Source organism: Nuphar pumila, chromosome 9 (assembly GCF_984573655.1).
Source record: "Nuphar pumila chromosome 9, dmNupPumi1.hap1.1, whole genome shotgun sequence".
Classification (NCBI taxonomy): domain Eukaryota; kingdom Viridiplantae; phylum Streptophyta; class Magnoliopsida; order Nymphaeales; family Nymphaeaceae; genus Nuphar; species Nuphar pumila.
In genome coordinates, this window is record NC_143257.1 from 105388585 (window position 1) to 105415429 (window position 26845).

A 26845-nucleotide genomic window follows, 5' to 3' on the forward strand; every position below is an offset into this window, starting at 1 on the left:
TGGCCCTTTCTGATGTGGACTCGATAAACACCAATTCACAATCCAAGATCCAAATGGATCTTGACACGTGCGGAAGCTTTTCACGAAAATGAGTCTGAATAGGACTTTAGGAAAATGGAATTTTGGGACCTATGCACTCTGTTTCGACAGATGTGGTCCAAATAAAAGTTGTGCGTGAATTGCACAACTTTCCAACAAATCTAAAATCACTGGATTCGGATCAGCTGTGTCTATTCTACGGACTCGAATCTGGGACTGACAAACAAGATTATGACAGACTTCCAGATTCTACGGACAGTCTATTAGACAAGGTTTTCGACCCTGCAAATAGTATAGTTTGTGAAAACTTCCAACTGAGAAATCAAAGGTCATATCAAGACCTTTCCAATGAACTAAAATTCAGAATTTTCTAAGTTTTCTATAAGGCTCTATGAATTTTTGAATTCTGAAAAATGGTATGAGTTATTAATAATAGAACTAAATTTTCTACTATTCGATAGTAGAAAAGATTAATGTTTTTGAGGCACTAATATGAAAAATCAATTAAAACTTAAAACATGAACATTGTAGATCTAGGTTCTAGCTTTTTACAGAATAAAAAAAATGAATTTTCCTGCAGAGAATCTCCAGATAACAAAAAAATACCGAAAACCACTAGGAGTGTTCTGAACCAAACAAGAGACAATGGATTCTTGTCAGTTTGAGACTTTAACAATACCTTTCATGGACTCAGACGACTGATTCACGAAATAGCCTCTACTACAAAGTTGTAAAAAAATATTTTAGCTTTCTGGGAAGCTAAAGAACACAAGAATCCGACCAGTATCGTGGCCGATACAAGTGATTCTTCAGAGTCATTTCAGACAACTCGGGATTCGGGAATCCGAGTTTTGACAGAAAAATCTGAGTTATATAATAACCAATAAAACTTCTATTCATTCAATAGAAAAACAACACATAATTTATTGCAACTTACAAGCAATATTCAACAAGAAACACAAATCACATATGATAAAAATAGCAAAAATGATAGACAAGTGAACCAGGGAATATGATATCCGGATGAAGATGATAATGGATGTTGCTGGGAAGCAACCGACACCAGAAAGAAGTCTCTCAAACCGCAGCTTGAACCAGCAGCCAACACAAACCAATAATGCTTACACAGCCACGTCAAGGTCGATCTTCTCAAAGATCACAAACTTGAGCTTTTCTACCAACCAAAGGGCTTGATGCCGTCAGTAGAAAATTTACCAGGGATTTTAGCGGCTTAACCGAGCCGAATCATGTAAAATAGTAAACAAAAAATTTATAGGTCAAGATCTTAGATTTCCAACAAGCTAAAGATCATGCAATTTGGACGGGTATCTATGGAGATACGGTCAAAATACTGAGACTATTTTCACCCTTCAAAACACTTCTTCTCCACCAAGAAAATTTTGAATTTTTTATCACCAAAGCCACCTTCCCTTAGTCAACCTCCCTTCATTAATAGGCTTGGATCTTGGGAAAGAGCCACATTAAATAGAAAAATAGCCTTTCCAAGCATAGCACAACCCACGATTTTGACTAGGCTATTTTTGGCTATGAGCATTAAAAGATCCAATAGCTATATTTGACTTGGACCAGTCAAGGCTGGATTTTGAATAAGGACCAAGATGGTCCATTCCCAAATGGCGCCAACTAGGACCCCCTTTGGAAACAGATCTTGATCCAGATACAAAACATGCAGTGAACTGGATCCTACACAAAACGCATTAGAAAAATGCAAATGCAAAAAAAATAAAAAACTACCCGCGTTCCCCATACACCCTCTAGTGCCACAAAAGGATCCTACAGGGCACCAAAACTATCCGGATCCGTAGAATCTGGCTCCTAAAAAAAATAAAAATAAAAACAAAGTTAATGTGATTATGTAACATGACAAAATGGAATCGAAACATAAAATTATAATCTCTAAGACAGATACAAAATATCTCAGATATTGCAGCCTGATATTAAAAATGGATCTGGGTATGTAGAGATCCAATTGGACCTAGATGGTCCTGCTCGATTGGATCTGCCATGGATCGCATTCTGCATTGGATCTTGGGAATTGGATTTGGATCCAATTCGTCTTCAAAGCTTGGATATTCAGGATGCTCTGCATCATTCCCCCTAGGTCGAAAGGCTTCGTCCTCGGAGCCTATTTTTGCTCAAATGCCACTCCATAATCCCTGCACACATTCAAAATATAATCAGCGCAGAATCTGCTCAAGGCAAATAAAAAAGAACTAAACAAGGCAGGAAATTCTACATAAGAATGATAAGAATAGTTGATGCAATGTAATGCAATATGTTGAGCAAAAAGAACTTCAGATAAATGCGATGCAGAACAATGAAATTGAAGTTCAAAATTATGTAAAATATTACATTTAAGAATCTTACCTTGCGTCAACGCTCTACAGATATTGACAAAATTTGGATCAATCACAGATGAAATTTGCTTACTTATTATGCTTTTTAATATTTCAAAATTTTCACTAAAATTTTGGCAATTATAAGGCAAGTCACAAGCAAGACAATGTAGTAATAATTCAAACTTACTATAAGGATTTATGAAGGATGCAGAATCAACATGATCGACTAAATCCTAATATTTCCAAAATAAATTTGGGGTATGCATGAAGCTTAAAATTTTCTAGTGGTGCACTAAGAGAATATTCAATATCTAAGTGCTCATGGTCATGCATTTCTTGGCATTCCTCATCAATAGAATCCACCTTTTCAATTTCGACAATTGACTCGACAATGGATGTACTAATAAGACTTGTCGGAACAATATTGACAATCATGTCAGACGCCACTCGAGGCAAAACCAAAACGTCCATGGGTTCATAAAATTTCTCAAAGATCAAGTCATCAAGACTGACATAGGACAAATCTTCCAGATGGTCTATTTTCCAAAATGATGAGATGTAGGGCATCTCTTCATACATTATTTCAAATTTTGGATCAGTAATGAATCCACTCATAAGAACATCCTCAAATTCAGGTGAGGGTTCCTTCTGAATTTCCTCATCGAATATCGATCCACCAATCATTTCACGAAAAGGCTCCTAGGGAGGATCCTTTATGAAAATAAAAAGAGTATGATTAATTTCTTCGCACTAGGACTCTTCTTCGCTATCCCAATCCTCATTTTCCATTATGACTTCTTCGAATTGTTGAGATCCTAAGTCAGAAGAAACATAACTTTCTTCATCCTCGCAACTCACACACACACGAGATTTCCTCAAACCTAACCCTAGAATTATTGGATTTAAATGAGGTGGGGTTGGGTCAGGGCCTAAAGGATGAGACGGGCATACAAGGACTCTGCCAAGATTCCCTTTATGAAAAAATCATATAATGGACCTTCAGATTTAGAGCACCAGACTTCCGACTGGATCTCCTAGGCGGATCCATCTTTCTATTCGCATACGGGTACTGATGTGGGTCAGACCCATGAACAGAGTCAGACCACCCATACACCCTCAAAAATCAAAGCAGATTCGATTTGTGATGAAGCTCTTCCTCTAATTCTAGTTCATAAAGCTTCAATTTTTCCCTGCAATTTGCATTTGCTCAGTGCGAACTTGGCTTTGCAAATTTTGAGCTTTTTTATCCTGTTCTGACTTAAATTCTTCATCAGAGTCATAATAATATGTCTTACGCGTTCCTCGTGAACCATGCTGACTTCGTCTGGATGCTCTCTCCTGCTCTCTAGTAAAATTTTCTATCCTATGACTTAGATCTTCAATTTTATGCTACAGAGTTTGAGTTCCATACCTAAGGTCACAAATTTCATTTTCAGGGTTATACTTGCTATGACTCCTATAGCCTGTTCGCCGAGACATGGCGCATGGATCCTAAATTTTTTTTTTTTGATCTTCCACATCACTGGAAATCATGTCTAATTGAGAAATCTGGCAACCCTTGCTCTGATACCAAAATGATGTAGTCTCAGTGAACACCGATCTACGATCCAAGATCCAAATGGATCTTGAGACGCGTGGAAGCTTTTCACGAAAATGAGTCCAAATAGAACTCTAGGAAAATGAAATTTCGGGACCCGTGTACTTTGTTTCGACAAATGTGGTCCAAATAAAAGTTGTGCGCGACTCGCACAACTTTTTTACAAATCCAAAATCACTGGATTCGGATCAGCGGTGTTTGTTCTACGGACTCAAATCTGGGACTAAAAAACAAGATTATGACAGACTTCCAGATTCTGTGGACAGTCTATTCAATATGGTTTTTGACCCTGCAAACAGTAGAGTTTGCAAAAACTTCCAACTGAAAAATTGAAAGCCAGATCTAGACCTTTCCAACGAACTAAAATTTTAATTTTTTTGAGTTTTCTATAAGGCTCTACAAATTTTTGAATTCTGGAAAATGGTGTGAGTTATTAATAACAGAACTAAATTTTCTACTATTCGACAGTAGAAAAGATTAATATTTTTGAGGCACTTAAACGAAAAATCAATTAAAACTCAAAACATGAACATTGTATATCTAGGTTCTAGCTTTCAACAAAATAAAATAAAAAAAATTTCATGCAGGGAATCTCCAGATAACAAAAAAATACCGAACACCACTAGGAGTGTTCTGAACCAAACAAGAGACAATGGATTCCTGTCAGTTTGAGACTTTAACAGTACCTTTCATGGACTCAGACGACTGATTCACGAAATATCCTCAACTACAAAGTTGTAGAAAAATGTTTTAGCTTTCTGAGAAGCTAAAGAACACAAGAATCCGACCAGTATTGTGGCCGATACAAGTGATTCTTCAGAGTCATTTCAGACAACTCGGGATTCGGGAATCCGAGTTTTGACAGAAAAATCTGAGTTATATAATAACCAATAAAACTGGATATTTGTAAACAATAGAATCACTTCGTAACATAAAAAGACTTCTATTCATTCAATAGAAAAACAATACATAACCAATTGCAACTTACAAGCAATATTCAATAAGAAACACAAATCATATATGATAAAAATAACAAAAATGATAGACAAGTGAACCAGGGAATATGATATTCGGATGAAGATGACAATGGATGTTGCTGAGAAGCAGCCGACACCGGAAAGAAGTCTCTCGAACCGCATCTTGAACCAGCAGCCAACATAAACCAAGAATGCTTACATAACCACGTCAAGGTCGATCTTCTCAAAGATCACAAACTCAAGCTTTTCCACCAACCAAAGGGATTGATGTCGTCAGTAGGAAACTTACCAGGGATTTTAGCGGCTTAACTGAGCTGAATCATGCAAAATAGTAAACAACAAACTTGTAGGTCATAATCTTATATTTTCAATAAGCTAAAGATCATGCAATTTGAACTAGTATCTAGGAAGATACGGTCAAAATATTGAGACTATCTTCACCCTTCAAAACACTTCTTCTCCACCAAGAAAATTTCGAAATTTCCATCACCAAAGCCACTTTCCCTTGGACAACCTCCCTTCATTAATAGGCTTGGAGCTTGGGGAAGAGCCACATTAAAGAGAAAAATGGCCTTCTCAAGTATAGCATACCCCACAATTTTGACTAGGCTATTTTTGGCCATGAGCATTAAAAGGTCCAACATCTATATTTGACTTGGACCAGTCAAGGCTGGATTTTGAATGAGGACCAAGATGCTCCATTCCCAAATGGCACCAACTAGGACCCCATTTGGAAATGGATCTTGATCCAGATCCAAAACATGCAGCGAACTGGATCCTGTACAAAACACATTTGAAAAATGTAAATACAAAAAAAATAAAAAACTACCCGCGTTCCCCATACACCCTCTAGTGCCATAAAAGGATCCTACAGGGCCAAGAACTATCCGGATCCGTAGAATTTGGCTCTTAAAAAAATAAAAAATAAAAAAAATAAAAACAAAGTTAATGTGATTCCGTAACATGACAAAATGGAATCGAAACATAAAATTGTAATCTTTGACACAGATACAAAAGATCTCAGATATTGTAGCCCGATATTAAAATGGATCTGGGTACGCAGAGATCCAATTAGACCCAGTTGGTCCTGCTCGATTGGATCTGCCATGGATCGCACCCTGGATTGGATCTTGGGAATTGGATTTGGATGCAATTCATCTTCAAAGCTCGGATCTTCAGGATGCTCTGCATCACTTTCTTTTGGAGTTGTTTCCACATCCGCAACCAAAACCATGACCTCCATGACCGCGTCCGCTTCCTAGACTTTGTTGCGCGTACATCGCCTTGTCCTCCTTGATAGTTGCCTTAGCTTATAAAGCCTCCTTGAGCAACTCTTGTTTCTTCTTCTTCTTCCGTTGTTCATGCGCCTCAAGAGAACCAACCAGTTCATCAATGGTCATTGATTCCAATTTTTTTGACTCCTCAATTGCGCATACAACATTCTCGAAATTCTCGGTTAACGGCTGCAAAATCTTCTCCACAACTTTTGCATCGATTAGTGTTTCTTTGTTGCGTTTGAGTTGATTCACCACTGTTTGCACATGCGTGATGTAGTCTGATATCCCTTCCGACTCCTTCATTTTCATGGCCTCCATCTTGCCTTGGAGTGTTTGATGCTGCACTTGTTTAACTCGGTTGGCGCCCTTGAAGACCTTTTGCAAGGTGTCCCATGCTTCCTTCGAAGTTGCTGCACCGGCAATTTTCTCGAAACCCGATTCATCTACCGCTTGGAACAAAAAATAGAGAGTGATCTTGTCTTTCATACGCATTTCTTTCAATGCCTTCAATTGATTCGCCGTCTGATTTGTTGTTGCCGTCGACTCTTCATAACCGGCTTTGACTACTTCTCACGCATCTTGTGCACCAAGCAACGCATGCATCTGAATACTCCAATTGTCGTAGTTTGTCTTGGTGAGTCGTGGCAGCTGTATTTGCCCCAGCGATGTACTCTCGAAACTCACCATGGCTCTGATGCCAATTTGATACAAACAAATTGTCTTTGAGGAAGAGAAAACAAAAGAACCCAACTCCTTTCTTCTATGTTTCTATCTTTAACATGCACAACTCTATTTATGGACTCTTATCATCAAAGCAGACTCTTAAAATTTGTACAAGAACAAATGCAAAAAAATAGCAGCACTTAATTCTGACCCTTGGTTTCTAAAACTGCCAAAACTTATTGTGGAAAACTCCAAACGAATTGAACACTTCACCTTTGAAAACTAGACTCCAAAAACACCTTAAATACATAGTTTATATACCCGGTTCAACTTCTCATTTAAAACTGCCTGAATAATATCTGGTTGTGTTTGAGTTTAATCTTTAATAAAATTAAAGTGTGCGTAAAGGAGAAATGTCGCTTCCACTCAAGGGTTTCATCCCTTGAATTCACAGATAATTCCTAATTCCTGAGAAACATGTAACTATTGGAAGTGACCCTTTCCAATGATGACCTTATTACTATATATTTTCAAGATCTCCCACTTGGTTATATAGGGCAATTTTGTACCACCAAATTTATTCTCACTTTTTGGGTTTTACTTTGGTATACTTATGTTACATATATGCTTAGTCATGTATTATGTGGATTTTTTATACATACCTGTAAGCACCCCAAATTTTCACTCACCTTCCTGACATTTCCACCAAGTATCATCATCCATTCTCTGAGATCACTGGGGGGCAAAATGGTCATTTTCTGAGCCTGAAACTTGCAAAAGCCCAAATTTCATCTGCAACTTTCAAAATTTCTCTATTTTAACTCAGATGTTCAAAATTCTATCCCTGACAGGAGACGGGAATCTCCAAATCCTGGTCCAAGATTACATTTCATAAGACATGTCATTGTATAGCATTGCATGAACATTTCATATCACTGCACTGCATATCATGTCATTTCGAGGTCCAGAACTCTTGATTTCAAAATTTTTAATCCAGATTCGAATTTCAACTCTTTTTAAAATTGATTTCAAAACCCTGGGTCTTCAAAATTGTCAATTCTTCCCAGTTTACCCCCAGGACTCTGAATTTCAAAATATTTTCTCAGGAAAACGATTTGGATAATTTTCAATATGGATTTCAACCACTTTATCTCAGATCTTCCCCCTCTGTCAACAATTTCAAATATATTTCTTTTACAAAATCGCCCTACAGAGGCCAACTCTTTTCAAAATTTTTGTTTTGCCAATTAGTCTAATTTTTTATGAAAATTCCAAAAAGGAGGTTTTCTGTCTTGTCTTTATTTCAATAAAGAAGCAATGTGGGGCCCACACTGAGGTGGTGTGACATAAGATTTTCTTTTGAAAAAACTGAATTTTGAAAAAAACCCAAAAATATAGGAGCCTTGTCCCTGAATTGGCGCCACTGGACCATTTTCTCTCTCCTTCCATTTCCCTGCCATGTGTCAGCGTGGGGTTCACCTAGAGGTGGCGCCACATGTCAGTTTCTCTCTCCTTCCATCCTCCGACACGTGTTAGTGTGGGGACACCTTAAGATGCCGCCACATGTCATTAGACACTCTCTTCATTTTATGCCACGTGTCAATGTCCACCACCTTCACCCTGTGCCATGTGTCATTCCAATGCCACCATGAGATGTCACGTGTCATGTGCTGCCCTGTCCAGAAAACGTAAAGCTTGTCTCCCGTGAGGTGGCGCCATTTGAAGTATGTCTTCTGCAAGAGACACGTGTCACTCTCTCCCTTCTTCAGAAAAAGCAACCTGACACATGTCTCTCCCTACTTTTATCAGAAAAGCAAGTGACACATGTCATTCCTAGCTTCCTTCAAAAAAAGTAGAGGACACGTGTCACTCTTGCCCTTCTTCAGAAAAAGCAACAATTCAAAAAAATTCAAACAAGGCCTAGGTGGCGTAAATGTTGATTTTCCTCCATAAATCCATTTTTTATTTTTTTGAGGTGGCGCCACATGTACTTGTCCCTCCTTTTCCTCCCTTCCGCCACGTGTCACTGCAGGATCTCTCAGAGGAGGCACCACATGTCCACCCTCCATTTCTTCAGAGCCAACCTCATTTGAATTTCAAATCTCTCCCTGAGGTAGCGCCATTTGAGAAGACTCCTTCAGCTAGCTGACACTTGTCAGAAGCAGAGCCATCCTGAACCGCCACGTGTCCAAATCCCCCTGCATCAGAAAAAGTGGAAGCAACCCTTCTCTGAGGTGGCGCATCCTGCTTCCTCTGTTCTTGTCCTCCTGCCACGTGTCAGTGTGGAGCCACTGTGATATGGCGCCACATGGCATGCTCCTATTCCTTCTAGAGTCAAACCTCAAACTCCCTTTTGAGGTGGCGCCATTCCAGAACCCCCATTTGGCTTCATTTTTATTTTTATTTACTTTATTTTTTTAATAAAAGTAGCCCCATGAGGTAGCGCCATATGAGGAGCTTCCGAAAAGCATATTTCAAATTTCAAAACTCCCAAGCAACCCCCTCTGAGGTGGCACCATTTGGGAGACTCCTGCAAAGAAAATCAAGCAAGCTTTTTGAAAATTTTCAAATTCCTCTGCTGAGGTGTCTCACCCACAAAATTCTCATTTTTTATTTTCTAAAAAATCCAAGTGGCATGCCCTGGATTGGCGCCACATGGAGGGCTCAGATTAAGTCTGTTTGAAATTCAAAAATATCAAAAAATGCTACAAATACAAGGGCCCACACCTAGCTGAAGGAGAGCCCCTTTTGGATTTGGCATCTCAACCTAGATTTTCCCTAATACACGATTTTGATTTTCTGAGTTCACGCCCCCCTCTTCGGCTCAGTTGAGAGGGTGCATTGAAGCACCAACCTTGTTCGCATCAATTCCAACTCAATCTAGGCGTGGATCAATTTTCGTGAACCTTTGGAAGCCTGGATCGAAGAACGAAAGAAGCCATTGGTAGCCGTTCATTTCACGAGTTCTAAAGCTGTGGGAAAATGCAAGGTGCACTTCTATTCCTATTGATTTCATTATAGTAATATCTTTACTCGATTCGTATTGTTGTTTTGAAGAAAGAGCTCATCCGAGGGATGGATCGAGCTATTCTCGTAAAATGACACATATCAAAAGATGTTTTCATGCTTTCTTGATTATATTTTCGCATTCCATCATGTTCATGCATTAAAATAAGTTAGATTTACGTTTTATTTTATTAAAATAGCATGTTCCATGAATTTATTTGATATTTCATGCATTCAACATCATTTATGTAATTCTCTGTTTTTGTCAGTCAGTCCACACGTCATTTCATGTATTTATTTTTCATTAAAAATGCTAAAAAACTCATAGTATGCGTCCTTAGTGGTCCCTAACAATCTGCAAAAAATTTGGAATCATTTGAATTTTTTTACTGCGGTAAAAGTTCAAAATGGTAAGTCAGGTTTTGTTACCCGGGATACATTTTGAAAATTTATCTCTGACTTGTAAAATCAAGATCTCTCTCATATGAGATCCGATTTTCAATCCGAAACATGTTCTGAACTCGGGATGCTGTCTAGTATTTAATATGATTTTATTAGATTTTTTTGGGTTTTTTTGGCTTCTGACAAAAATCCAAGAGTTTGGGACACGTGTCAGAGCCTGATTTGGGTCTCTGAGACTTTGGATCGACTTAAGTCGATGGGTTCTCTTTGGGTATTACTTCAAATCCAAATTTATAAAAAAATAATGTCATGTTAAGGATGTCCTCTGTTTGCATCTAAAATTTTATGATTTTAAGAACAGTCTTAATACCAGTTTCAAATTTTTCTTGTCAGTCTCTTATTTTGTTATATTTATCTGTTCTGTTGATTTAGGCAAGTAATGTCGTATTTTTATCTTTGTTCCTGTTGATCAAATGCCAAAATCATAAACATGAAAGTTGTTCCCGAACCTGTCATTAGTTCTTCCTTTAAATATCAGAAATTTCCATGGTCAGCTTTTATTTTTCATGCAATTTTACAGTAGAACAGGCTGATTTTATCTCCGTCAGAGCCAAATTCCCGTTACCGAACTCACCGTAGTTCAAATCCTGGGGCTGTAAAAATAAAAATTGCTTATTTTCATGTCATTTAGCAGTATGTAAAATATCAGATATTTCTATGGTAGAAATTTTGTATTATCGCATTAAGTGTTCCATTTGGTTCGGGTCCGTAGGCGAAATTCGCTCATTTTAAGATTTTCTGTAGATTTTCGCATCTAAAATATGTCATTTCGTGAGTTTTATCATTCTAGGTTGTTTCTAAGTGTAGAGAGGTGTCCCCTACCGAATTTGGTGTGATTTGAAATTCGTTTGATGCTAGGTTGAGCCGTATCATCAAAATAGGGCCCCGCGGGACCCTGATCCAAGCGAAAAACAAGCGAAATTCGTTATTTTTTATGAATGGTAGCATGTCAAATTCTGATTTTATAGTCCTAAGGTGTTTAGCATCATATCATCATGCCATCATACTGCATTTCATCATCATTTGGTTCAATTCGAATTTCAAAATCTCAAATTTACCAAGTCAAAAACCCTGATTTTAAAGATATAACCTTAATATTAGGGGTATTTTTGGTCATTTTGACCACAATTTCGAATTTCAAAACATTTCTTACTGAATTTCCTGCATTTACATAATTTCAAATATCAAGAAAGCATGAGAATAGGGTTTATATCCAATTAAGTCCAATAATTTCAGAATATTATTGGAAAATCTTGAAAAACCCACATATTTGAGCTAACCCCATTTCAAGTTTAGCAGGGACATTCAAAAGAAGGAGCTGAAGTCTGCAATTTCCCTTTCTTTCATTTAATTAGTGATGTAATAATGTAAATTTTGGAATAAGAGATTTAATTTTCTGCTTAGAATAGGATGCATATCATATAGTAAATTCCTGCAATATCCTGATTCTATGATTCATGCATTTTATTTCAAAAACACTATGGATATACACAAATGACACGTGCACCAACTCTTAGGGAGTTGATGAACTCGGTGGAGTCCATATTTACGGCCCTAGTCGGAATATGGACGAGACCCAGATCCATCATCTTCCTACCAGTCACACTGAGCCTACACTCTTAGGCTATCTTCCAAAACTTTCCTGCATATTTTCAATTTTATAAAGTATTTTAGAATTAACTAAGTAAATTACAAGTATATTTACGGCCATAGTCGGAATATGTGGTAATATTACCTTAGCTTAATCCTAAAATTGTATATTTTTCTGAAAAGAGGCTTTTACAAAATGACATTCATTCATATCATTTGCATCATGAAGTCACTGGTTTTTCTCAAGAAAATTTCATTCCCAAGAAAATCGATTTCTCTAGAAACTCTGAAAATTTTCGAAGTTGGATTTTCCAAGTCAAGTTTTCCCGTGATTTTCCCTGGAAAATATTCTTTCCTTAAGTTTCTCGGAAGGAGATTCTCATTTTTCTCAAGAATCAAAATCGATTCCCAAGTGTTCCAAGGTTAAGATTCTGAGGATTTCAGTTTCCCGAGTTTCAATTTTCCTTCCTCAAAAGGGGCTTCCAATGAATTTCAATCATTTGCCAAATGAAGTTTTCAAAAGTTGGAGTTTTCCCTGACAAGCATTTTTCCCTCAAATGTTTACCCTTTTTCTCAAGAATTCTTTCCATTTTCACAGGGTTTTCATCTATTCATGATTTTGCCAAAATCTTTATAAGTTTTCCTGAGATTTCAAATCCTCTTATCAGAATTTTCTGAGAAATCGATTTCCATCCTTTTCCTGAGAAATATTTTCCAACTCCAAAAACATTTTCTAAGCATACATCATGTTTTTCCAAATTGCATTCTACAAAATCTCATAGCACATGCCTAAATTCTCTGTGCATTTAGGATAGAACACAATTTCGATGATTTAACTAAGTCAAGCACATTTTAGTCGTTGGTTCGATTACCCCTGTTCAAGGCGGCAGGAACGGTCGAACCTTGTACCGACAAGTCGAGCCCCATCCCATGGATTTTCCCCCTATTTTCAAAAACGGAGGCAAGTATTTCAAAACAAATTCCAAAATCCGGTCAAGTTTGACTCGCGGAAAGATTTTCCCCTCTCTTCCGCAAGGGAAGGGAAGACGGAAAAATTTTGCGACGAAAACAATACCTCATAAGACTTTTATTACTTATATGCTAGTCATGCATTTTGGGATTTTTTCATACATTTCTTGTAAGACTTTTATTTATAGATAATTGAGTCTTTTTCGACTCACATGCCTTAAAGGCCATTTACTTTCATTCTTACTCAATCACCTTGTATGTCACGCGGAGGTAAACAATCCAATTGCTATATGTTTTTTATTTTCATATCATACACCAAATATAGGCTTAGTTTACCAATTATAGGACATAACTCACATGCCATAGAAATATGATATTAGTTGTTACACTAATCATCAATATACCTCTCATGGACATATAAAATTTTATACTCATCTCAAACTATGCATAATTTTTTTTTTAAGAATAACTATCTTCAAGATACATGAGTTTCCATAATAACATGAATATTAATGATTAAGACTTATTCATATATACTATGAATTCTTTATGTTATCATGAAGTCTTTTTGCTAGCATTTCACCATCATGATTTAAGTTATGTCTATGCCACATAGATATATGAAATGTTCAATCATCCTTTTATCATAACCCTTAGTGCAAATAATGCATCAAACTTATGCTTTTTAATATAGCAAACATGCATATACTCTTATCTAGAGTACCACTACGATGAATTTTCAGCTTATTTTTGCTCGTACATAACATATTGACAATGTTGTCTTATCTCATATAAGTTTATATATATAAATTGATCAACTGAGGTCTCTTATGACTCTTCCATGACCTCCAGACATCTTGTATCAACGTTGCACATAGTTTGTACCAAGTTATATCCTAACTCACAAATAACAGTTATATCCACATTAGTGAGAAACATTCATTACTTGCATGAATCTATTACAAATACACATATCATTTTTACTAATAAACCAAACTCCCACTGTGACACGCCAAAAAATTGAGCCAATCTCTTTTTTAAATAGAGCACACATCGGAAGAAACAAATTTTCAAATCCTTAAAATCATTTTGAAAGGAACTTGTCACACAACAGAAGTAAGACATTGTCACAAACAATGTTTCTATTGATGTGTATGATAAGTTTACAAAATTATAATGGTGAACTTCAATAATTCTTTACAAAATTTCCACTATAAGTATTTCTAATAAAAGCACCAAAATGCACACAGAGCCCCAAGGAATAGAAGAATCCACAATTCAGTTTTAAGTATACTCCAATTCACTGCATCTATTACTGTTAAGCCCGAGTACCCATAAGTAATTGAAAAAGTAAAAATAAAATAGGATTGAGACAAGTATTAGGTAACTCGACCACCCACAATGTGATAACAAATATGGATAGGTCGATGAGCCAAACTGGAATCCAACCAAGTCTAGGGTTCAACACAAGTCAAACTTTTGATTCCCTACAGGATTTGACTCGACACACCTCTAACTCAAGAGGTGACTCTACGAACCATGCAAAACCTAGATGCATGCATAATTTTTATTTTTTTCTCTATTTCGGTGACTCTATTTAGTTATTAGAAAAAGATTTTTCTACTAGATGTACACACATAATTATTTAAGTTTTAATAGAATTACCCGCTATAGGCTCACCGCTCTATATGAAGGTATATTTTCAATCATGAGTATTTTACATATTTATTATTAACCTCATGAGAACTTTGTTACACCAACACCAAAAAAGAGTTTGTGTTCCCTAAGCCACCGTGGTTAGGGACTGGTCCACCCTAGTGATCAAGATAGGACCGACAACAACAACAAATCACCATAAGCTGAGAAGGAGTTCGTCCTCAACTTAGCATATCCTACGGGGTTGATACAAACTCGCTCACAAGGTGAGTACAAAGTCACTCAAGGGGACAAGTTACCCCATCTTTCAAAGCATAACAAAACATCTCTATATAACTTGTTTTAATATTAGTTTAAGTTCATTTTTAACTTAGTTTACTATGTACCTTCTAGGTATACGGGGCATTGCCCAACAAGCTATACTAAAATTTTTTTAACTTAGTAGACATATTTTTTTTGAACTAGTGCAATCACTTTGTTGCACCCATGGGGTCACCTACTTGCCCTAAAAGCATTATTTTAACTAAGGGTTTACTGCATCCTACAGTAGGCTCACACTTAGGAAAAATCATTATTCAAGATTCACGTTACAAGAAAAATTGAGAACTTCATAAATCTCAAGTTTACGAATCCCAATACAACATACGTGACCTACTAAGACTCATGTCTGCAAAGAATCAACCAACTCACTATGAGAAACTAATATCACTAAATTTTCTACAATAAGTTAAATTCATTTTTTTCTTTCTTTTTTTCTTGAATACATAAAACCAAGTATGTATCAAAGTTTTCAAGGATCTAAACCTATTTAACTAAGTATTTCCATAACAGAAAATTTTTTCTAATCAATACAAGTATTCCAATTATAATACTAATTTTTTTCTAAACAATATGTAAGGTAGCATACATAACTATAACAAAGAATTAGTTTTTACTCAAATACATGTGATAGCTTACATAACCACAATATAAAAATCTAAGTTTTTTTTATTGTGGTTATATAAGCTGCCCTACATAGTTTATTAGAAAAAGATTTTTCTATTGTTGTTATGTAAGCTACTTTACGTAGTTATTAGAATTTTTTTTTATATTATGGTTATGTACGCTGCCCTTTATAGTTTATTAGAAAAAGATTTTTCTATTGTGGTTATGTAAGTTGTCGTACGTATTTGAGTAGAAACTAATTCTATGTTATGGTTATGTATGCTTCCCTATATATTACTTAGAAAAAAAATAGTATTATCATTGAAATATGTATGTTGTCCTGTATTGATTAGAAATTTGTTTCTATTATGGCAATACTTAGTTCCCTGTAGGTTTAGATCCTTGAAAAGTTTGATACATAGTTTTATGTATTCGAGAAAAAAAAAGAAAGAAACAAATTGAGCTTAGTGTAGAAAATTTAGTGATATTAGTTGCTCATAGTGAGTTGATTAATTCTTTGCATACGTGGGCATTAGTAGGTCACGTATGTTGTATTGGGATTCATAAACTTGAGATTTATAAAGTTTTTAATTTTTCTCATAATATAGATCTTGGGTAATGATTTTTCCTAAGTGTGAGCCTAGTGTAGGATGCAGTAAGGCCTTAGTTGAAAGAAGGATAGTCCAAAAAGGCGGTGAATACCCCTTTCCTAAATAAACTGGGGGGATGCCAAAAACATGATTATTTTATGACCCAAACAGTGAACAAGACTAGGTTTTTCGAGTTTCTTCCACAAGTTCTTTACATCATTAATACGTCTCCTTAATCAATTTGGATTATTAAAGTTTCATGTGGAAAGATCATCACGCTAAATAATCTTAAACTCTACATTCGAACTGGGAGACCTTGAAAAATATAGAGTGGGCTTTTACCGTTATTTCTTGCAAATTCAGCCACTTTCTGTAATATTGCGTATTATCGTACTTAGTCATTTTATGAGATTTTTGAAAATTTGGTTAAGTCTGGGAGAAAAATCATTTGGGGCACAATTTTTAGACTGATGTCTTTGAGTTTGGGCTTGGCCCAGGTCCCATCGACAAGGTTGTAATGAGCCAATCGAAGTGAGATAAAGAGTTTTATTTTCAATCTTTAAATTTAAGTAAAATTTGAGCAACATTCGAGTTATTTTTGGGTAAAGTTCAGAATTTGATAGTAGTATAATATGTCATTGGATTCGTCTCGAAATGTCGAGGGCAACAGTATATTACTTTGTTGAATTCGAGTTTCGGTTGGCTCAGAAATCACATTTTTATAAAAAGAGAGCATTTTGTTAAACTGGATCCAGATTTGGATTGGATCAGATCCGATGGGTTTGACCCAAACTAATATGGATCTGGATTCTATCCAACACCCATATTAATTTGGATTTGGTCCAATCCAAAATCGATTGGGATTTGTGGAGTTGGATTTGGATCTTGGATTCGGATCCAAATTCAAATCCATGCCCAATATTTTTATAGCTTTAAATTCAGTTAGGAGCTTTAAATTGAAGTTAATTAAGTATAAAAAGTCTTCCTAGTCAATTTGATTATTTTTGGAAGCTTCTAAACAATTAATAATTAACAAATACTAAATAATTAATTATTTAATTATTTTTTATTAATTCCAAGATGGTAATGGGGGCTGACTAGGGCTTTCTAAAATTGGCCTTCTTGCTTACCTAAGAGGCCTTGAGGGACTTTTAAGAAAGAATGTTTGAAAATAAAATATATAGAAATTTTTAAAGAAGTCAAGTTTTAGGAAATGAAAGTTTTTGAAAAAGGGCAAGAAAGGAGAGGGTGGGCTGGAGAAGGGAGGGGGGGGCTCACCCCCTCTTGACCCTCTTAAACAAAAGAAAAAAAAAGAGAAGAAAGAAAGAAAGGGAAAGGAAAAGAGAGAGAGAAGAAGAGGAAGAAGGAGGTAGAAGAAGAGGAGGATCCAACCATCCATTAAGGGGTTTCCCTCATTTCCTACAAGGTACGGGTCTCCTCTCTTAAAATTGAGTGAGATATCGAGTGTAGATGGGTTTTCTATGCTTGATTTTGAAGGAATCTCACAAGAAAGGCGTAGATCTATAGGCCTACTGTAACATAAATGAAAGAGAATCTATTTATCTTTCTGAAAATGGAATTATGTGTATGTATCTTTTTAAGCGAAAACAAGATTCTTTTTTATGTCTCTTGTATGCACCTTCATTCTGCATAATATTTTCCAAATTCCTTTGCATATTGACGCACTGAAGGCGCGTTTTACAGTTTCTTTGTCAAGTTGTTGTTGTTGATTTCATAGAACTTTGTTGCTATAAAAATGTTCATCGGTATGAGAAACCTTCTTTCCTGAGTATAATCTGAGATTGAATACCCTATGCCTATGTGGCTGCCTGAGGCAACACACATTGAAAGAACGGAGTCCCTTGCTTTAGTCTATTTAAGAAGATCATCTCTTATTGGAATCATATTCTGTTAATGATTTCATGTTTTTCAACTTATGTAAACAATACCTGGTTATGTGATTAGTGAATCTGAGTTGCTTTCTAGTTTAATTCCATATATCATACCAGAAACGATAATGGAAAAAATCCGTGGCCATGTCTAGTTGATTCATTCCATGTGCATATGTTATAACAGTTAATGAGATGACAAGCACAATCACTCCTGAAGACTCATTGTTTCTCCCAATTGGAGGGGATAATTCACGTTGGACAGGCTATGTCACATGAATTCTCCATTTGGCCCTTGTACTGTGTCCCTCATATAGTATCCAAATTGAAAACTTCATAACAAGGGTCATATCCCAATATCTGCAGCTATATCTAGGTGACATAGGTGACAGCTAACAACTTACGAACAGCTGCCAGTGCATGCATTCTATGCTTATCATATCATTTGATTTATGTGAAGTATGGGTGTGTTATTTTGAAATTTAACCTGCAAGAAATGAGCCTATGATTGGTTAAACTAGTCTCTTGCATGTGAATTGAATGTTGGCAAACAGTCGATGCCTTGCACATTCAATTAACACTTAGACATGTTTTTTTTTTTGAAAATGCCAGAGGGGGAGCAAAAAAAAAAAGAGAGAAACCAAACCCCAACCAACCTACTGTTGGCTGGGTTGGGTGCTTTTAAAAAAGTTGTGGCTTGCTGGAGTGTTAACCAACTCAGTTGGCTGGAATGAACTGAGATAGTTCAGTCCCAACGGACTGGGTCTGGCTAGGCTGGTTTGGCAGCCTCCTTCCAGGCCCAACTTGGTACATTGTTAAAAAAAAAAAGTTATATATTTAATACCGAGTTATTGTGTGAATATGGAATTTTGCATTTGAAATTGTATGATGATTTTCCAGATTTTTTGCTAAGAACATGTGTTTTGATATATGTTATGATTAGAATTTTCCTCACATGCGATGACTTGATATGATACACTTAAGTAATTGATTGTTTCATGGCCGTTTGAAGTACACATGCATACTTAAAAAAAAAAAAGTATGCTCAATTATGAAGTATAATGTCCAGAGCTGTTAATTTGTTTAGAATAATGACCCAGGCCCTGGCATGTGGTGCACATCCCCCACATGGGTTGGAGTCAAGCCCAATTGACCGAGTAAGTGGGTGTTAGTAGAAAAAAAAAAGTTCTTTTTATTGTGTTGGGCCTCAGTCGACCACAGCCGGTTGAGCCTTGGGCAATCAGCTCCCAACCGACTGGGTCGGCTGGGCTGGGAAACTGACCCAACCGATTAGGTCGGCTGGGTGGGTTTGGCTGCATGCCAGACCCAACCGACTGTGTTATTAGTTCTCAAAAAAAAAAAAAGGGAAACACAAACAACACCTTATGTTCATATATGTTAATCCAGATTTTTCACAGATTGTTCTGATTTTATACATATATAACTACTCATGTGCAAGTGCTTAACTGATTCATATTTGTTGAGTTTTTTTTTAGCTGCATACCAGCTCAATGTTCATGCATTTTGTCATGCCTATGTATAAGGTGATTAAAATGTGTATGGTCATGCAAGGTTGTTAGGCATACACCTATATAATCAGTATGACAGAAATGTTTGAGTGCTGCCATGATTTAGCTAAACATGTAATTGTTTTTGGAAGTCATCGTACAAGTTGCTTCCAATGCTTAAACTGAATATCATATCCTGAGTTAAAAAGTGTTAACACATGGTTGTTTTGTTATGCATGAGCATGCATGGATTGATATGGGATTATATGTAAGTGACTGCATGGTGTGTTCACAAGTTTGTTTAAAATGATTTGTAAGTGAAAGTATGCAGTTGACATGAATACAGATATTAAATGAAATCATTCTTTGGACACAAACATTTGTACTAAATAAAAACATGCAACGAATATGAAGTTGTGAATTTATGCACATGTATGTGAACTTTACTAATTCATGCACATTTTCAAATTTGTATATATGAATGTGCATGGTAAAGTATTCAAAAGTAATGCATTGGGAAATGTTATTCATGGTTGTTGGCATATGTATGCATCGATGATCGAAATGAATTATCATGGGCCTGGTGGGCCTCGAGCTTTGTTGTGCTCCCTCTTTATTTATTTTAAATGCATCACAAAAATCACATAAATAATTTACACTGTATTGCAATGTTCTATGCTTTTTCGCTGACGGTGGTCCCGTGATGGTTCCTACAGAGGAATATGAGAGCTTTTGCCTTTGTTTGCATGCTTAATTGCAAATTAAAAAAATAGGATAAAAATAATCTAATAAAAATAAAAAACAGTGCAATATATTTTCTAAGATGTCTCGTCGGGAGTATGAGATTCTTGGAGTTTCAGTTTTGGGGGACCACGAGGATACAAAAACTCTATGTGTGCTATTGTTACCTCAGAACCAGATATTGAGGTTCTTTCTCCTGGCCACGGTTTTAGAGAGTGTCTGCAACTTTTCTTGGGGGTGGTGTGTAGACATAGTTGTTGTTTTGGTATACCAAGAAAAGTGACACTTGTGGATGAGTGGTCTCTGGTGTCTCCGACATTAGATGGGTGGTCTAATGTTCTAAAGGTTGTTTTGGTCGAGGGCTATGTTTGGAACTTAGTAATAAAATACAACTTGTGTGCTAAGTTACCCTGAGAACCTTACTTGACCTCGGAGATTTTACCTATTTGGTGTATCCACGGGCAACGGTAATTAAAAAGAGAAACTTAAATTATGTGCATTTAATAGGGACATGCATATGAAAAAAAAGTTCTAATAAGAGGTAATAATTTACTCATGCATTGCACTGAAGCCGTGCATATTCCTGCTATGCATTAGATCATGCATGTTTACCTGTCCCTCAACTATTAAATATTGGTGAATACTTAATAATTGTCTTTAATGCATGAATGCTTAATCAAATTATGAATTTGTCATAATTGCATACCTCTAAAATATTTCATGAATTTTTATCTGTATTCTTTATGCTCATTTAATTTATTAGAGGGATTCGTATGCAATTTTTTTTGGATTTCTGACACCCTATTTTTGTGGTTTTTACAGTCGTAGGGGATCAGTGAAGTGACTCGCCTCTAAGAGAGCTACGAGTGCTACACGTTTGCTAGATAACTTTATAGATGGACAATGTGGCTCTGTTTTTCTTTACTTTTCCTTTACATTCAATTGTTTATGCACTCTGAATTTCCTTATGCAATTGTCTCGAGACTATTTCTTACTTAATAAAACTTTGGTTTGATTTGGTACGGATGATAAATGTAAGGTCTCTTGTAGTTGGTTGAGTTATCCAATGGGGAGTGGAACTGTAAAGGCCCCGGGTCTCTGGGATTGTTTTCGCACTTGTTTAAAAAAAAATCTGCACTTTTTAAGGGGTATGAGTTATGGTCATTACAGGTTTGGTATCAAAGAAACCATAAAATCTAATACTTTTATCATCTTTTTAGCATTAAGTTTTTAAATTTTGGTAAGTGAGCCCTGTCCTGAAGCGTCAGCAAGTCATGCCTTATGCTCCAGAGTAGTCTTCTTCATTGATAAGACTATTTAACACTTTTATTTGAAGTGTGTGAATTCCTTATGATTGATTGCATTTATGGTTCAATTCTCTTTTTATTGTGAATTTAAAAGTTTTAGTATGACTATATGTATGTATTTGTTTGGGATCCATCTTAAGGGGGTAGGATCGATAAGGGTTTAATCTTTTTGCAACAAAAAAATGCATGTATAGATGTATGGACGCAGAGGTGCTTCATCTTCCACTAGTGCTCCCACGGATTGGTAGGAGCAGAGGAACTTCAAGATGAATGCCCTCCAAACATTAATGGAAACTGTGATGACATAGGCAGAGCAAACAACACAGGTAGTGCAGGCGGCACACGCTGCACAAGCGGCCACCTGCATCTATCCCTCAAGGTGATTCCGAACCCCGGTGGAGTTTCTTACAAACAGTTGCTGAAGTTGGATCCGCCAACTTTTTCAAGAAAGGTCGACCCAGAGGCAGCCGAGAGCTGGGTCAAGGAGACTGAGCTAGCGTTTAACGTCCTACCTATCTTCGAGGATAGGAAGACCGCATTTGGCACGTACCATCTGGAGGGTGATACCAAGAAGTGGTGGGACACCTTGCGAAGGGTGAAGTTTGCCGACATGTACGTGATTCTCTAGGAGGTGTTCAGGGAGGAGTTTCTGGATGCTTACTTTTCCTGTTACGTTGAGGAACAGTTGCAGCAGAGGTTCCTTGACTTGACTCAGGGGAACATGAGTCTTGTGGACTACACCACTAGATTCTGAAGTCTCGAGTGGTACTGCCAGAACCTCTTCAAGAATGAGATGGCAAGGGCGATGAAGTATTTATGCAGGCTGAAGGACGAACTCCGAGTATGGGTGTTGGGAGGTCGACCCACTACACTGGCCGAGGCGATTGAGACTGTGGCGGTCCTGAATGAGGAATGTGAGAGGTTTAGGGGCGACTCGCAGAAGAAGGGCAACAATAGAGGTAGTTCGGCTAGTGGTGCGAGGAAGAACCCACCCGCAAGTGGGAAGGAGCAAGGAGGCAAGAGGCAACGGACCCAGGGGGGATGTCAGCAAGGTACACAGTAGGGACAACCTCAGCAGGGGAAGGCCCAATCAGTATGTCGCAGGTGCAACAAAAGTCATCCTCCGGGCTTTTGCCCGATGTTCAAGGGGGTTTGTTTCCAATGCCAGCAACCTAGACACATTGCTCCCTACTGTCCGAACAAGTCAGCGGTTTAAGGAGGATAGCAACAACAACAACCACAACAACAATAGTGGAAGCATGAGGAGCAGCAGGGTGAGTGAATGACCAACGGGAGAGTCTATGCCGTTATGGCTACCGCACAGGGAGATCAGACTCATCTGATCAAAGATGTCTTCTTAGTTGCCGATCATTAGGCTCATGTGATATTTGATTTTGGTGCTACCCATACTTATTCGGTACATTTTAATGTCAAGGACAAAATTCTTTTAAGGAGGAAGGGATGTAATATCATGTATTATTGTACTTAGTCATTTTATGAGATTTTCAAAAATTTGGCTAAGTTTGGGAGAAAAATCATTTGGGGTTCGGTTTTTAGACTAATGTCTTTGAGTCTGGGGTTGGCCCAGGTCCTATCGACAAGGTCGCGATGAACCAATCGAGGTGAGATAAAGAGTTTTATTTTCAACCTTTAAATTTAAGCAAAATTCGAGCGACATTCGAGTTATTTTGGGGTAAAGTTCAGAATTTGATAGTAGTGCAATATGTAGTTGGATTCGTCTTGAAATGTTGAGCACAACGATATGTTACTTTGCTGAATTCGAGTTCTGGTTGGCTCATAAATCACATTTTTACAAAAAGGGAGCAGTTTATTAAACTGGATTCAAATTTGGATCGGATCAGATTCGATGGGTTTGACCCAAATTAATATGGATCTGGACTCTATCTAAGACCCATATTAATTTGGATATAGTCTAATCCAAAATCTACTGGGATTTGTGGAGTTGGATTTGGATCTTAGATTCGGATCCAGATCCAAATCCAAATCCATGCCCAATATTTTTACAGCTTTAAATTCAATTAAGAGCTTTAAATTGGAGTTAATTAAGTATAAAAAGATTTTCTAGTCAATTTGACGATTTTAAGAAGCTTTTAAACAATTAATACTTAATAATTAATTATTTAATTAATTAATTTTTATTAATTCTGAGATGGTAATGGGGGATGACTAGGGCTTCCTAAAATGGGCCCTCTTGCTTACCTAAGAGGCCTTCAGGGACTTTTAAGAAAGAAGGTTTGAAAATAAAATATATAGAAATTTTTAAAGAAGTCAAGTTTTAGGAAATAGAAGTTTTTGAAAAAGGGCAAGAAAGGAGAGGGTCCAAGATCTATAGGCCTACTCTGTGTATGTATCTTTTTAAGCGAAAACAAAATTCTTTTTCATACCTCTTGTATGCACTTTCATCTTGCATAATATTTTTCAAATTCCTTTGCATATTGACGCACTGAAGGCCCATTTTACAGTTTCTTTGTCAAGTTGTTTTCGTTGATTTCATAGAACTTTGTTGCTATAAAAATGTTCATGGGTATGAGAAACCTTCTTTCCTGAGTATATTCTGAGATTGAATACCCTAAGCTTGTGTGGCTGCCTGAGGAAACACACATTGACAGAACAGAGTCCCTCACTTTAGTCCATTTAAGAAGATCATCTCTTATTGAAATCATATTCTACTAATGATGTGACATTTTTCAATTTATGTAAATAGTGCCTGGTTATGTGATTAGTGAATCTGAGTTGCTTTCTAGTTTAATTCCATATATCATACCAGAATCGATAATGGCAAAAAATCTGTGGCCATGTCTAGTTGATTCATTCCATGTGCATATGTTATAACAGTTCATGAGATGACAAGCACAATCACTCCTGAAGAGTCATTATTTCTCCCAATTGGAGTGGATAATTTACGTTGGACAGGCTATGTCACACGAATTCTCCATTTGGCCCTTGTACTGTGTCCCCCATATAGTATCCAAATTGAAAACTTCATAACAAGGGTCATATCTCAATATCTGCAACTATATCTAGGTGACATAGGTGACAACTAACAACTTACGAAGAGCTGCTAGTGCATGCATTCTATGCTTATCGTATCATTTGATTTATGTGAAGTATGGGTGTGTTATTTTGAAATTTAACCTGCAAGAAATGAGCTTTTGATTGGTTAAACTAGTCTCTTGCATATGAATTGAATGTTGGCGAGCAGTAGATGCCTTGCACATTCAGTTAACAATTAGACATGTTTTTTTTTTAAATGACAGAGGGAGAGCAAAAAAAAAAAAGAGAAACCAAACCCAGCCAACCTACTGTTGGCTGGGTTGGGTGCTTTCAAAAAAGTTATGGTCTGTTGGAGTTTTAGCCAACTCAGTTGGCTGGAATGAACTGAGATAGTTCAGTCCAAGCCAATTGGGTCTAGCTGGGCTGGTTTGGCAACCTTCTGCCAGGCCCAGCTGGGTACAATGTTAAAAAAAAAAAGTTATATATTTAATACCGAGTTGTTGTGTGAATATGGAATTTCGCATTTGAAATTGTATGATGATTTTCCAAATTTTTTGTTAAGAAATGTGTTTTGATATATGTTATGATTAGAATTTTCCTCACATGCCATGACTTGATATGATAAACTTGAGTAATTGATTGTTTCAAGGCTGTTTCAAGTACACGTGCATACGTAAAAAAAGTGTGCTCAGTTATGAAGTATAATGTCCAGAGTTGTTAATTTGTTTAGAATAATGACCCAGGCCCTGGCATGTGGTGCACAACCCCCACATGGGTTGGCGTCAAGCCCAACTGACTGGGTAAGTGGGTGTTATTAGAAAGAAATGGAAAAAGTTCTTTTTATTGTGTTGGGCCTCAGCCGACCATAGTCGGCTGAGTCATGGGCAATCAGCCCCCAGCTGTCTGGGTCGACTGGGCTGGGAAACTGACCCAGCCGACCGGGTCATCTAGGTGGGTTTGGCTGCATGCCAGACCCAGCCGACTGGGTCGGCTAGGTCATTGGTTCTAAAAAAAAAAACATAAAGAACATATTATGTTCTTATACGTTTATCCAGATTTTTCACAGGTTGTTTTGATTTTATATATATATATAGCTACTCCTGTGTAAGTGCTTAACTCATTCATATTTGTTGAGTTTTTTTAGCTGCATACCTGCTCAATGTTCATGCATCCTGTCATGCCTGTGTACAAGGTGATTAAAATGTGTATGGTCATGCAAAGTTGTTAGGCATACACCTATGTAATCAATATGACAGAAATATTTGAGTGCTGCCATGATTTAGCTAAACATGTAATTGTTTTTGGCAGCCATCGTACAAGCTGCTTCCAATGCTTAAACTGAATATCATATGCTGAGTTAAAAAGTGTTAACACATTTTAAGACCTGCAAATTTTTTGAGAAAAGAATTCAATACATAATGGAATTTCAAAAAAAAAGTATACTTATGTGTGTGTATATATATATATATATATATATATATATATATACGAAACCCTGGAATGAATATATATATATCGTATTGAATTTTTATATCGAGTTCATAAATTTTATTCAAAATTGCATATATTCATTTGTTACATTGAATGAGTTTTAGAAATGCTTGAGATTCTTCATTTTCCATGGCTGCCATTTTTGCAAATATGTGAGCGTCCATTTTTGTTTTTTTTCAACCTGTGTATTTCCTTCTCTTGTGATTTTCAGAAAATGAAGCCTTAGAGTCCTTTTTCATGCATTGGTTTTGAAAAACAAGGGAGAGGAAAATGGCTGATTCGTTCTTCATTGAGTTGCATTTTGTTTACCTTTCGTATGAGCTTGCACACTTATGCTCACACACAAGCATGGGCATTCTTACCGTTTTCGCCTTATGAAAATGTTGTTTATTCTTCCTTTGTGCATCTTCCCCTTTCTTCCTTGTTTTGGGAAGCCATGGGTGGGCGTGGGTGAAACCCTCTATGCTCAGACACACCCCTGTGTGCCGGCTTTTGGGCCTGCTCATGCTGCAACCACCACCCACAACGGGCCACTCTGCAGCTCCTTCTATGTTTCGCAGTTGGAAACCCCCTTTCGGGTGTCTTCCAACTCCCAATTGTTTTCGCACACGATGGGCCAAGATTCTGCCCTGTTATGGTAGTCAATCCGAGGCTTCCCAATCGGTTTTTCAGGTGGCAAGGAGGCCCCGGACTAGACCAAAATCTGGCAGCAAATGCCCCTTTTGGGGTCGGCCTTAGCCGGTTTGCTGCTGGCCTGGACCAATCCAGGTTGAGCCTTACTCGA